Here is a 14,244-nt window from a genome sequence, read left to right on the forward strand (position 1 = left end):
GTGTGTTGCGTGCGAGAGCGCGCGCGCGTCTGTGTCTGTACTCGCGATGACTGTCCGTGATGAGTGTGTGTTTCCTCTCTGACTGCTGTAGTAGTTGTAGCTTCTCCGTGGCTTTGAAGTGCCGCTGAGAGCCCGGGGACCAATCAGAAGCCAGCTCCGACCGTCTCTTAATAATTGCGCTCGGGGTAGTCGCAAGTGTCCGACGTGAAGTCTCGCGAGGGCTGCGCCTCCACACCGCAACAAGTAGGAGACAATATGAAGTTAGAGGCAAGAAATCCAGGGACCGGAGAGGCGCTGGTTAACCAGAGAAGTCGACTAACTGGCCATGTTTCCAACTGAATTGTTTTTATTGTATTAGCAAATGTTCATTGTTTATTTGTTAATACTAGACGTTTTATCACAATTTATTTACCTATTTAGAGAGCTCAAACATCCACAAGGCTCGATTACGGACCAGGGAAAGTACACAAAATGCGAAAGCCCCAGGGGACCTTGATAAAATAAAATAAAATCAGGAATTTAAATTTGTGTGCAAATATGACGCCAAAAATTAAACCAACAAAAAAAAGGTGACATTTGAAAACTCAAGGGCAACAGCACTTTCCAGAATGAGGGACAACTTGCTGTGGACAGTTTAGACAGTTTTGTTTAATTTGTTTTAAAGTAAAGGTCTTGAGAAATTTTAGGGTCTTGATAATTTAAAGCAACCTGATGTCACAGACAGAAAGGCTTTGTTTTCGCCACACAGCCCGTTGTTTTGAAGCCACGCAAAGGGAGAGGCCGATGAATGAGAGGCTGTCCCCGTCCGTCCCATCCCGTCCCTGGGGCGTATGCAGTCAGCCCTGAAGGAGGAGAGGGAGGACACTACCACTGCCTCCGCAGTTTCATCTCATTCAACTGAAATGAGATGTGTTTTCAAAAAAAAACAAACAAAAAACACCTCTTTCTTTGCTTTTCAGCCAAAATCAGACTCAGACTATACACACCGTGATTGAAAACTTTTATGACCTGAATGTTAAGAGGGAAATAGTTAATCCTATTTTCAAATCACGGATGGTTAGCCAATATGATGACGCACACCCTAGGGATATCCCAGAATGATCTTAATATAACTTATGAGCAAAACCACAGGAGGAGCATTTCATTTGAATTTCAAATTTAATAAAACAGCAAGGTTTAATCAATTTCCTTCATTTGTGTGGTATTAACTGCTTCCCTGTCCTTTCTTCATCTCTCTTGTTCTATGAGTAGCTGGAATGAATTCAGCCAGACACACACAGATGGAAAAGTTAATCACATTCCTCATTCACTCAAACCCCCTTCACGCGCATGCACGCACACACACGCACACACACACCGACCAACCTACTGTTTACACCATGTGATTGATAGTATGTAAGATTAATTTTGGTGATGCTGTGCAAAGCAAAACGCTTTACTCCATCAGAAAGCTTGAATTTCATAGTCTATTCTCTAAAAATGTTTTAGGAGGTATTTTTCAAAATTAATAAAGATGGGGAAGAGTGTGTAGGCATTGTGCTTTATTCTACCTTACTTTAGATAATGTTTTGTGGCTAAAGCAAGGTGTATGGAGGTACCTCTAATGTCTGAAATACAGTTGCAATAAATTTTGTGCTCGGGGCTCAATATCACATTCTTCTAAACAGAGGTTGTCTGTATTTCAGTAAAATATGTTTTATGAGGTTATGATTTTGTTGATCTTAATCTGTGGGCTTTAAAAGTCACCATCCCTACTTTGTGCAACAGACAGCTAGCCAACTACACAGCTGAAACAAGGGAACCATGTCAAATGAAAGCTGTATGCCGTGAGCAGCCCTGGCTAAAGCTCAAAGTAAATTGACCAATTTTTTCCTGTTTTTTTTTCCCCACAGATATTTTCTGTAAATGAAAAACCTCACGTTTAAATATCCAGTTTAATGAAGCAACATCTTGATAACTCAGTTTTTTATTCCGACATAACTAAGTAAGGCAGTGGCTAAACTGAGTCATGAGTCATAATCTCCTGACAAAGCTAACTAGCTTAGCAAAACTTGAAGAAAGTGGAATTTTTACAATTTGGTGTTGGTTGATCCACCTTTAAATCACACAATTAAATGTAACCCCTTAACTTGTAAATAAATATTGATTTGAATATTAATGGTAGATGGACAGACAGACACCTAGAAAAACATAGATGCATTTAATTCCTCTAAGGTATAGAAGAATATAGGGACACTGATTAAAATGGACAAAAATTTTAGCTACCTCTCCTGCACAGGTGCAGGTTCACTCTTAATTCACGTTAATGTGAGTATATGTAGGTTCAAGTGTCTCTGTATTTATGTATGCGAATGTCTTTGCGTTCATATGTATATAGTTGTATTTTTTAATATGCTCTGAAGACTATCTAAAGGCAGAATTCAGTATCTGCATTTTTTTTTAGGTGTTATGTAGGTTAAAAAGCCATAAAATGAAGGCTTCACAGCCTTTTTATCTTCTACGTAGTTCGCCAGCCAGCCTGAAAACTTCAGACCTCTTCCATTCAACCTCACTGCTTTGTAGTTACTGCTCTCACCTTTATAGGCAAGTACTGTCCACAGCAGTTATTACCCTATCAGATAATTTGAGTTTGGAGATTTTGAAAGGACTTTTAAAAGTCAGATTAAAATGTGGTCTATTATAGATCTATTCTGGTCTCATTTTGGAAAGCGTCCAACACTAATACACACCTCCCAGTGGACTGGACAAAATCAAAGGGTCCCACGCTGGCCCGTTTGCCCCACAGCCTCAGGCTTGGCCAAATGCACAGGTGGAGTTTACAGTAGGCCATCATCCCTTTAACCTGATCGCCATCCTCACGAGCCACCCAAACAGCTGTCCCTCTTTTAGAAGCATTCTTTTCCCACACTGAAAGTGTGTGTGTGTGTGTGTGTGTGTGTGTGTGTGTGTGTTTCTGTTTATATATGTCTGTGTGTGCTTTAAAGGCCCCCAATGAAACCCTGTCCGAGCCCCAACCTGTTCCTTTAGCAATGATAATGACCACATTATTACGCGCCATCGAACGTCAACAACAGAAGATTGTCGTCTGCCTTCCAATCACTTTGTGGGCGCTGAGACAGAAAAAGCAGCAAGAAAAGAGTGAAATAGAGATTTGGCACTTCTCTGGGAGAGGAGTGGGTGAAGTATTTTATTTCTCCCTGCTGTTTTTATCATCTCCTCTTTTGTTGGTAGAGCATAGTCACAGTGATCCAGAGGGCAGGGCAGCCATCTTGGTCAGCTGCCCTGCTGAGACAATTAGCGGGAATATCCCAGAGTCAAAAGACAAGCTGCTAAACATGACACAAAAAATATTCATTACAGCCAGGGGGTTAGCCAAGCCATTTGTGAAAAAGACAGAAAAACGCTTATAGGTCCAAGATTCTGTGCAGTTCTTTGGTGCATTTTGGGACAATGATGAGCTGGCTGGCATAAAGATTTATGTTAAAGTTACCTCTCCTTATTGGCTTGACACTACTAAAACTTCAATGGTGATCTGCTTTGGAACTGATTGAAAAAAAAACCTTTGTCTCTGTACTTATTTAAAAAGTAAAAGGTTCCACATGTTCATTACCCCGAACTGAAAAGGCTATCGGTCCATTAATTTTATTGTTACACGAATATTGTGTCTACAACCTTGATCTCTACCCTTGTAATTTTGGACAGCAAAAAACTTGTAACCACTGGATCCACTGTAAGAGACTGAATTTGAGCTGACAACGGAAGCTGTTCTCCGTCAAAAGATAATATTTTGGTTGGAGTATCATGTTAGGCATACTGAATTAAATTAACATGATAACTAAGATTTTAGGTCACTCGGCCGAGAAGATTCATCTAAAAGTCCAATCGTAATTGTTAAATACAAAAATGAGCCATTTTCTGTCAGTGTTATTAACTTTTTAATAAATATGTTGATACAAAACTGAGTATAAAAAGTTCACATTCACACTACATCACTTGAGAGTCCCCGTGACTGACTGACCTGAATTTGTCTTTGATGCCCTCCAAAGTCAACCCCTAAAACAAACCGAACTTGTTTTACAGGAGAGAAGAAAAGTCATCCAGGTGAACTGCGTGCCAGGATGTGCCTGGAGCAGCTCCTCTTCGGCTTCCTGTAATTACTGCGTAGAGAGGGCACGTCCGCCGTCTGTCAGCACGGGGCTGATGGACGGGGCTGGCAGCAGAGTCAGGAAAACATGTTCAGTTTGCTGTGATGGAAACATTCACATCAGGGGATTTATAAGATCCTCTTTCATCTTCACATACAATAAAGGATCAATACGTACTGAAACCCCTCTTTTTGTCATGCAAACACACACACACATTAACTCACTTTCTTTGTCTATCTCTGCCTCTTTTGTTGTCTGTAATGTATCTTGTGCACACTGTCTTGCAAATTGTCCTATTCTCTCAGAGCAAATCAAAGATAAACCTCTTAAACAGTACAATCATAGACATGCACTAGACTAGCAGTAAAACAAAGCAGAACAAAGGAGAAGTCTCATGGTTTTTCTCCAATGTTGTTGCATGCAGATACATATTTTACTGCCGGGAGAGCTCTAAATCTATGGAAGTTTTAGCCATTTTTGTGTGTGTTTCTCCTTCTCACACACACACACATGCAGAGTTCGGGAAGGGCAGCTCTAGTCAGTCTATCTATGCAGCAGACTCAGGGAATCCTGGCCAATGTAATTACACCGTAGAAGCGCTTCATTCACATTCATGTATACAGCGCATCTACATACTCCAGCGGACACACTCATTCATGAAATGAGGGGAAAAAGAGGTGGAGGAGGATTGATTCATGGGCGAGGAGAGGAGAGGCCTCTGCCGTGTGTAAGTGAGTCACAAGTTTGGGATGAAGGTGAATTGAAATTGCACTTTATGAGCAACATCTCTTTCCCTCTTTGTTCCACACTCACATACACACACACACACACACCTAGGGTTAGGGTTGATGGATGCCTGGGGTTTGTTAAGTCATACATCACAGAGGTCATTTAACCTGCCAACACATCTGCTGTCTCTGCCCTCAGAAAGAGAGGAAGAGGTGGGGAGAGAAGAAAGATTTATAAAGACGAGGTGGAGAATTATGCAGGGTGAGAGAGAATGAGACTGTGATTAGTAACTGGAGCGGATGAAAAGCTCTCATTCTGCCTCCCTCTGCCTCACTCACACACACACACACACACACACACACACACACACACACACACACACACACACACACACACACACGCACACGCGCACACACACACTGTGCAGCAAAGTGGTATCTTTTTAACAAGCAACCTCATCGTAGCTGCTTGCCTTATGAGTTTTCTCTGCTCGTCCATCAACCCTCGTCTTGTGTCCGTTAACTTCTGACAATAAAGTTGCTTATTTATGTTCAGGAGCAGTTGTGCACGCCAAGGTATTAATGATATGCTTCGGGGGGAGCAGTCTTCATTGATTTCTTCAAATGCTGTTGACATTTGTGAAGTGACTCTGTCTCCGACATTTCAAAGGGAGCATGTGTGTGTTGATTGCTGATCAATTGCTTTTATCCACTCATGCTGTGCCATGTTTACTTACTATAGTTGCCTCTTTGACAGTGTGTTATCTTGTCTTCGAATAAAACCACAGCTTATATGATTTGTTCTGTGAGTAATCTACTTTTATTGAAAAAACAGACAGCTCTAAATTGGATCTAACAAAAAAACTCTGTGTAAGGCAGCGAATGTGACATTATCTTATTTAACAGCAGCCTGTGGCATTGCATCAAGTCTGTCTCAGTGCTGTTATTCCTCACCTCCTGTCACTGGGACGTTCACTCTGTCCCCACCTATAATTTAATTTTTCACCTGATGACCAATGACAGTTTGGTTTGCAGAACATCACAATTGGTCTGATCACACACATTCATCTCCCTTCTCCTCTTCCTACTTACTTTGCTGCCCTTGCTCCCCCTACCTTTTTTTTTTTTTTAGTGTTTTACCATCAGTTATCAGTCGTTATTATTTGCTCAGATTCACGAAAACAAAAACATATTTAAAGGCCATATCAGGGTTTTAATATATTTTTGGTCATTAACTACATGTCACACATATGTTACATTACAGCTAACTAGTTTTGCAAACCATGTTGTTTTTTTTTAGAAATCTAAATGTATTTTTTTCTACCATTCCTCAAAGGAATGGTTTTTATTAATTAATGTTATTATTTAGCCCAACAAAAAACCCCAATAAAACTACAAACTATCATTTTTACACTTCAGTTTTTTAAGTATTAAACAAATGAGACATATATCGACCCAGACTAGCTGTTTCCCCCTGTTTCCAGTCTTTAGTCTAAGCTAAGATAACTGCTAGCCATAGCTTTATATTTAACAGAGAAATACGAGAGTGGTATCCATCCTCTCATCCAACTCTTAGCAAGGAAACAAATAAGCATATTTCATAAAATTACCAACACTTGATGCTCATACTAATACTCATACTGAATAGATATAAAATTAGGTAATTATTGTTTCTTTTTGTCAAAATGGATATCTTTCAAAGTTAACTCTGCAGTTCTGTTTTACTTGGAAAAAGGGCTCTTCTTTGAACCTATAAGAGGTCTTCTATACTACATAGATAAACAGAGGAGCCATTATGGAGGTGCGCTTTTTATGTAGCATTTGGAGACTACTGTAGTCGTTAACATGATAAAGAAGAGCGGATGCGGCATTTAAAGTCTGTTATTATGGCCTATTTTCCACAGCTGGCTCTGACACACACATTGAGACACATCCAACACACACATCACCAATTCTGAATTAAACACACTGCAGTAGCGCCATGTTTCACACACCAATGAAGAAGGCTGACAAGACGGAGAGAAGAAGATGAAGAGCAGGGGATGAAGACAAAAGAACAGGGAGGCTGATTATTCTAAACGTCACGCATGTTTTAATTTCTTTAAGCTTTTTTTTAAGCTTCTCTAAGATTTTTTTTTTCAGCTGAAGCTGGTGATGTTCTTCAGTTTGAACCAATGAAGAGCAGTCAGATAAACCTCACCACTATCCCTCTCACACACAGACTTGTTCTCACTCTCTTTCCTTGATTAAATCCTGCTCTGACCATGTCCTCTGTTCTCTTCACCAATAACACTGTTCATCCCTCTTTCTGCTCTTCGCCAACACACACACACACACAGATACACACTTCTCGGACAAGGAGATTAATTTACTCTTGTTCATTTTTCAAGTTCTATGCCTTCTCTTTGTTTAATGTGTGGTCAAATGTATGTGAGTGTGTGTGTCCGCTGATTGATGTGTAGAAGCCCAGGGGCATAATCATACACTTCCAGACTTCATTTTTCACTTTCAGACTTGATGGATGAACTTGATGCACTTGATCACTGCTACCTCAGCTTGGGGGGTCTAGGTCATCTTCAAAGCGTGTGTGTGTTTGTGTGCTTATGCGTCTCAATGGGCAGCAGTCATTCTGTCTGTCTGAGGCAAGTAGTGACTGAGTAGACACCCCAATACCCAGCAGAATGCCTGTATGTAGGGTCTCTTTACCTATCTCTGCCCGTAGGACAACCAGCCATGACAGCCAGCTTTGTCTGGATTTAAGTGTGTGTTTGTGCATCTAAGTGTGATTTTTAAAGGGAATATCCAGTATTTGTAAGCCAGAGGTTGATTCTAATGTTTTTGTCTATTATGACCATTGGTCATAATAACATGTTATTCATCACCTCTGTTGGACAGCTTTGGGAACAGTGGATTCCAGCAAGAACAACATAGAGACAAGAAGGACAAGCTTTTTTACAGCTCTCCAAAAAACTTGAATCCAACCGAAATCATCCCAAACATTTGTCTTCTATCCACCTGAATGTAAATGGAGAAAATCCCTGCAGCTGTTGTTTTTACTCTTTAACTCACAGTTCGACTACTACCACTGACATACTGTACCAGTTGCTGGCCATGCCTGCCTTTAACCCACAATTAACGCAATTATCTCCAGCTCTTCAATTTTAACTAAAATTCACAGCTTACACTTCAACTGTTTTCATTGCTTATATTTCATTTGAATAATTCTTTTAAATATCAGTTCAAGAGTAGCAGTAAAAGTCTTTCAGCGCTTTCACTTCATGATTAACATAGATAACTGAAATATCAACTGTTTCATCACTAACACTTCAACTCCTTTTAGTGTTCAATTGAGACTGCTAAGTGCTTGAGTGCACTGAAGTGCTTTAACTTCAACTGTAACTCTTGGCAAGATTAATCAATATAGTACTATATATAGTATATGATATATTGCACAGTAGTATAGTACATAGTTAAAGGTTTTCATTTGTTCTTATAATTCTGCTGCTGTGACACTTCAGTTTTCCTGTGTGGGATCAATACAGTTTGTCCTATCTCATGTTCTACAACATTTCATGAGTAAATGAGTAATATTTTAAAACACTATTTCAAAAGCTCAAAAGAATAAAAACTTTCAGACATTTAAGAAGTTCCATACGTATTTGTGTGCATTTTTTCTGCAGAAGGGAGTCCACATAAATTGTATCGTGTAGGGTTACCATGACTTATTCTATGTGGGCCAAAGAACTTCTCAACAGAAACCCATGCAATAACACTCAGCCATGCACATACATACATATGCAGATACATAAACACACACACACACACACACACACACACACACACACACACACACACACACACACACACACACACACACACACACACACACACACACACACACACACTATTCATGCTATGTTCCTAGTTAACTAGTGCTCCTCCCACTCATTGGGTTTCACCTAGCCACAATGCCTGCCATAAAATTCAGGGCCTGAGGGAGCAGAAGAAGAGAGGGGGTTAAGAAAAGTACCAAGAGATGGTTTGATGTTAAATTGACTGGAAAAAAGCTGCTTGCTTTTTCATGCTAATTGCCGTGCAACAAATTGTTAATTTATTCCACAGAGAAATGCAAAAAAAACCCAGATTTGGCAGAAATTGTCTGTAGTTTGTAACATGAGCATAAATCAATCAGATGAGCTGTACGTTTACTCTTATGCACACAAATTCTTCTCTTCATGGTTGTCAATCAGAGCAGGGTGGATGGAGGTGCGAAACAAATGAGAGAAAAGAACACAGGTCAATACACATCCTCTGATATCCTTCAGTCTCTTTTTTGCTCTCTCTCTCACACACAAACACAAACACACTCACCCACACTCTACAATCTTACACACATTCCTACACACTGGCTCAGACCAGGTTTAGGTGGTTTTGAGGTGATTTCATGGTTGCTGTTTTATTGATGGTTCCCGTCAAACATGAAACGTTTCTTTTCCCACCTAAGCACACACACACATGCACTGCCTCTGGGCTGTCATTCAGGACATACACAGACAGTCAGAAACAAGTGGCTGGCGTCAGCTCATCCAGACCCGCAAGTCATGTCAGTGCCTGCAGTGAACTACACACACACACACACACACACACACACACACACACACACACACACACACACACACACACACACACACACATTTGCACACTTATCTCGGATCTTTATGGCGTGCTGCACCCTCCACTTAGCGCTGCTGTAAAGGTCTTCCTGAACTCATACAAGAGTACCATCTTCAAAGAGGTCCATACACGCACACACAGACACACATTGAAGAGCCACACGGACTTCTAAGCGGACTTAATCATTTCACATTTAGCTTCAAAGAGACTGTTTAAACACATGCTTGCTAACTGTCTGAAAGCACAGCATGGGTCCCGTCCTCTTTAATAGTCTTTCAGTTCTGCTTAATTCTGCGTCTTTGAGTTCAGCTGCATTTGGGCTATGAAACTGCAATGGCGAAACAACTGAGATAATGGGGAGCACTTTGGTGCATTTCTCAATAACTTGTGTGCACAGCCGCTTCTCATAAACAAAGAGCGAAGATTTCAGTGTCTTGAACCATAAAATACGTCACTAGGAATCTTGTTTTTCTTACAGAGTGCGGCTGACTGATGACTATGTTAATCATGAATCTAAGTGTAACTAAGCACTCTACTGCTTTTACATTTGCCAACAACAGAATCAATCATTCTATATCCTCAATTACATTTAAAACCTTAGCATAACGCATGGTTTATGGGGTCACATTTCAACTCAGAGTTCACTTTCAGTTCAAGGTTTTGCTCCTATCACTACCATAATGATTTTGCATCTTTGAGCATCTCATCTCGTGTCCTCAGGAGCTCTTTGTTGTGATCTTTGAACCTCTGGGGTCATATAGCTCTGGAGGCTGACCGCAACTTGACTTTTTACCCTCTCCTGGTGTGTCTGTAATGTCTCCAGTGTCACCTCTGCATGTGTGCGCGTGTGCAGAAGCAGAGAGGAGAGGGAAGGTACTTGACCTGCTGTATGAACACACACATGTGCAAAATGCATATGCATTTGCACAAAGTGGCACAGATTAATGGAGGCATGCCATACAGTAGTTTGAGAGTATGTAGTAAATACATACACACTCTCCACATTCTGGTCATTCAGACTCAATCTTTGAAGGTGTCGTCTAAATCGCAGGACTTGTAATTACATTTAGCTCTTGGCTTCACTGTTGGTGGAGCAAAGAGTTTTACACAGAGCACTAAACTGTTTGTTTGTATTTGCACTGCAGTCCTTCATGTGTGTTTGCATGCACACTAATGACAAGTGGGAGAAAGATACAGACAACACTGCGACATTAGACAGGACGTAAGTGACCTATGCGTTTAATTCAAAAACATTATCTGTGGGTTGTCAGCATTTCACAATCAATTATAATTTGTATCTCAATGATAAAAGATTTGTTGCAATTCTGTCTTAACAATTAGTAACAAAGAAGTATTTTATTACCTCCGCCAAGGAAAATAATCACTTAGACAAACTGTTTTTCTCATTGTAGGTTAGATGCATGTCCCACCCATACCCTGAACTGGCACCATGCCCCATGAGACACAGTGGTTGTTTTCCACTTAATTCAGACACCAGGAAGCATCAATCATTGAACTATCATTAAAGAGTAACGCTGCCAGCTCCCACAGAGCTTCATGCAAGTCCAGTTCAGTGCAATGTGATGTGTCATGTTTCCAGGAATAAACAGATAAAAAAAACTAAAAAGATCTTCTATCACACCAGGCTACATCTCCACAGGTTACTGTGTTCATACACACTTAGATTTATGTATGTGACAGTAGAAAGATGATTAAAGTAATGCACCTACAGCTACAGTTGCTCTATTATCCAACATATTGTGTGTGTGTGTCTGTGTGTGTGTGTGTGTGTGTGTGTGTGTGCGTGCAAGTGTGTTTGTGTGTGTGTGTGTATCTACTGTAGTGTAATGGTGGACTGTAGGAAGTTGTGATAACACATAGCAAAGGAGTGACATCACCCGTTCTCATTCACATTTATTGGTACAAAAGGATGAGTACTGACTGACTGTCAGTTTATGAATATCTATCAAATTATCTATCTGCCTATTATTAAAGCTTATACCGTAGCTTGTTATGGCATGTGAAACATGTCTTTTATCACTTGTCAACAAGTACTCCAGGTCTGTACACACAGACAAACTCACACAGACACGCAGACACACACACACACACACACACACACACCCAAACGGTACAAGTCATAAATCTCTTTGTCTTTACAACCTAATCTTTAGGAAAGGGAGACATCTTGACGCCGAGATTGTGTGTGACAAATGCACACATACGCAAATATTTGTGTAAAGAAAGCTTGGGATTATCACACACAAAAAAAAAACAACACAGCTGCACACAGGCATGCACTGACTCACACATGCAAACGTGGTCATAGGTAGATGCACTATATAAACCTTACTTTCCTGTACACACATACACACACACACACACACACACACTCACACACACACATACACACACACACACACAGACACACAGACACAGACACACAGACACAGACACACACACACACACACACACACACACACACACACACACACACACACACACACACACACACACACACCCAAGTTCAGAGGGGCAGCATTAGGACTGATGTACAGGGCAATAAAAACTAGATACATGAGTTCAATTGCAAATTCAGTTGGAAATTTGCTCTCACATCTTTCTCCAGCTAAATTTCAGCTGATTCTGGGCACTTGGCGTGTATCAGGCTGACACTTCACTTTCACAGTAAAATCCAAGGCAGTTTGCTCTGCTCTCAGTTGGAGTTCACATGTAAGAGATACAAACTGCCAAATCTGAGAGTGTGCTGCTTTAAAGATAAACTCCAGTTCTTACTAAAATCTAGTGCCACAGTTACACTACACATCTAAAACACTCACAATTCTGGCCTAATTTGATCTCAAAATTTTTTCTGCACTTATCGGTTCTTGCACATTCTTGAATTTTAACTTGCAGCTGCAGATTTGCTCTCACACTAAGTTGTAGTTGTGTGCTTGCTTGTTTAGTCATGAAATTATTATTTTAACACAACGGGTAGCACTGAAGTCATAAGAAATATAAACATACTGTACATATATTTCTCCTTTTCTGGAACTGAAAGAGCTATGAACTTTCAGTCTTCTATTCTAATGAAATTGCAATGTTAGGCTAATCAAAAAAACACACATGCCACAGAGGTATGACTTTGAATTAAAGGAAGCAATTTTTTTTTTATCAGTTTATCAGTTAGTTCCTCTTAGAGAAACAGTTTGGACACATGATATGTTCATTCCAAGTACAGTAGCACCAGTGCAGTACTGTACTCATAAGCAATTTTCAGAAACTTGTACTTGAGTATTTTCATTATGCTACTTTATAATTGACTACAATTCAGAAGGAAATATTGAGAGCAATAGTTACTAGTTACTTTACAGAATAAGACTTTACATACAAAACCTGATCGGGTAATAAAATGTGATGTAGTGTTCTACATTTAACATTTAATGGGGAGAAGGATGCAGGTATTAGCATACAGTCTATGGTAGTAGCTATGAAGCCCCCAGCAGGTATATGGCGCTATCTAGTGGCAGCAGGTGGAAAAACAAGCATTCCAGCCACATTCACTTTCTTCACATTGTAGGAATATTTATTTTTCTGCAGCTTATTTTTTTTTTCATCTTTTGCTTGTCCTAAATTGGTCCTACATGTGTAAAGCCCCCCCAAAGACTTTACTTACCAAATATGACCACCAGAGGTTGAATGCAACTTTTTATTGAGGATCAATGCTGCTGCGAGTAGATTCCTCAATACAACATACGGTATAAAAGTACTGAATATTGGAAAATTAGCTTTCGTACACATGTTGCAGTTTTCTGTATCAGACCATGGCCTTCTCTCTACCCCCCATCACCACCACCATACATACTCGCACACAGACAACACCCCTTCTTTAGACCAGACCTCGTTGCCTAGCAACACCCTGCCGAGTGGCCTAGGGGCGGGAGCAAGGCACTTGGCTTCCGCAGTAATTACAGTGCATGTGTGCGTATTTGTATGTTTCTGGGCCACCACAGGTGTGTGTGTGTGTGTGTGTGTGTGTGTGTGTGTGTGTGTGTGTGTGTGTGTGTGTGTGTGTGTGTGTGTGTGTGTGTGCAGTTTGGCCGTGAAGCGAGCCTAGGCTACAAGCGCTCCCATGACCAAAATGAAACCACAAGAGCAGAAAGTGTATGAGGCCTGTTGAAACAACCACGTTCAATACAGTCGCTTGTTTTGGGCCTCGGATGAGGAAAAGTCAGATTTCTCCTTAAGTCCTGATAAGAAATGTGTCAGCATGATAACGCTGATCAAGAAGGTCAAATAAAAAAAATCTACACGTTAATATCCTATCATTTTATCAACATTTAAGTTTCCATGTTGAATATCAAGGAGCCAATCTTACATTTAACACTGAAACTTTCTCATTTTCGATATTTAGAGGTAACACAAAGATATATATAAGTACTGAACAACTTTCAATGCCATCTTGACTTAGTGTCAATGTGACAGGGTGTATCTTAGTGGGACAGCATTGCCTTGGCTGACTGCCTAGAAGCCTAAATTTTTCCCTCGTGTGCCAGGGGCATATCCTCAGTTGGCTGCCTGCTAATGATGTTTTCTGCTCGGTCAACCAGGGCTGTGACTCCACTTAGCTAAGGTCACTCCTGACTCAGGAGGGGTTTCTCTTGAGGGAGATAAACTGCCTGAGCCCCCTGCCTGGG

This window comes from Xiphias gladius, chromosome 24 (assembly GCF_016859285.1).
Source record: "Xiphias gladius isolate SHS-SW01 ecotype Sanya breed wild chromosome 24, ASM1685928v1, whole genome shotgun sequence".
Classification (NCBI taxonomy): domain Eukaryota; kingdom Metazoa; phylum Chordata; class Actinopteri; order Istiophoriformes; family Xiphiidae; genus Xiphias; species Xiphias gladius.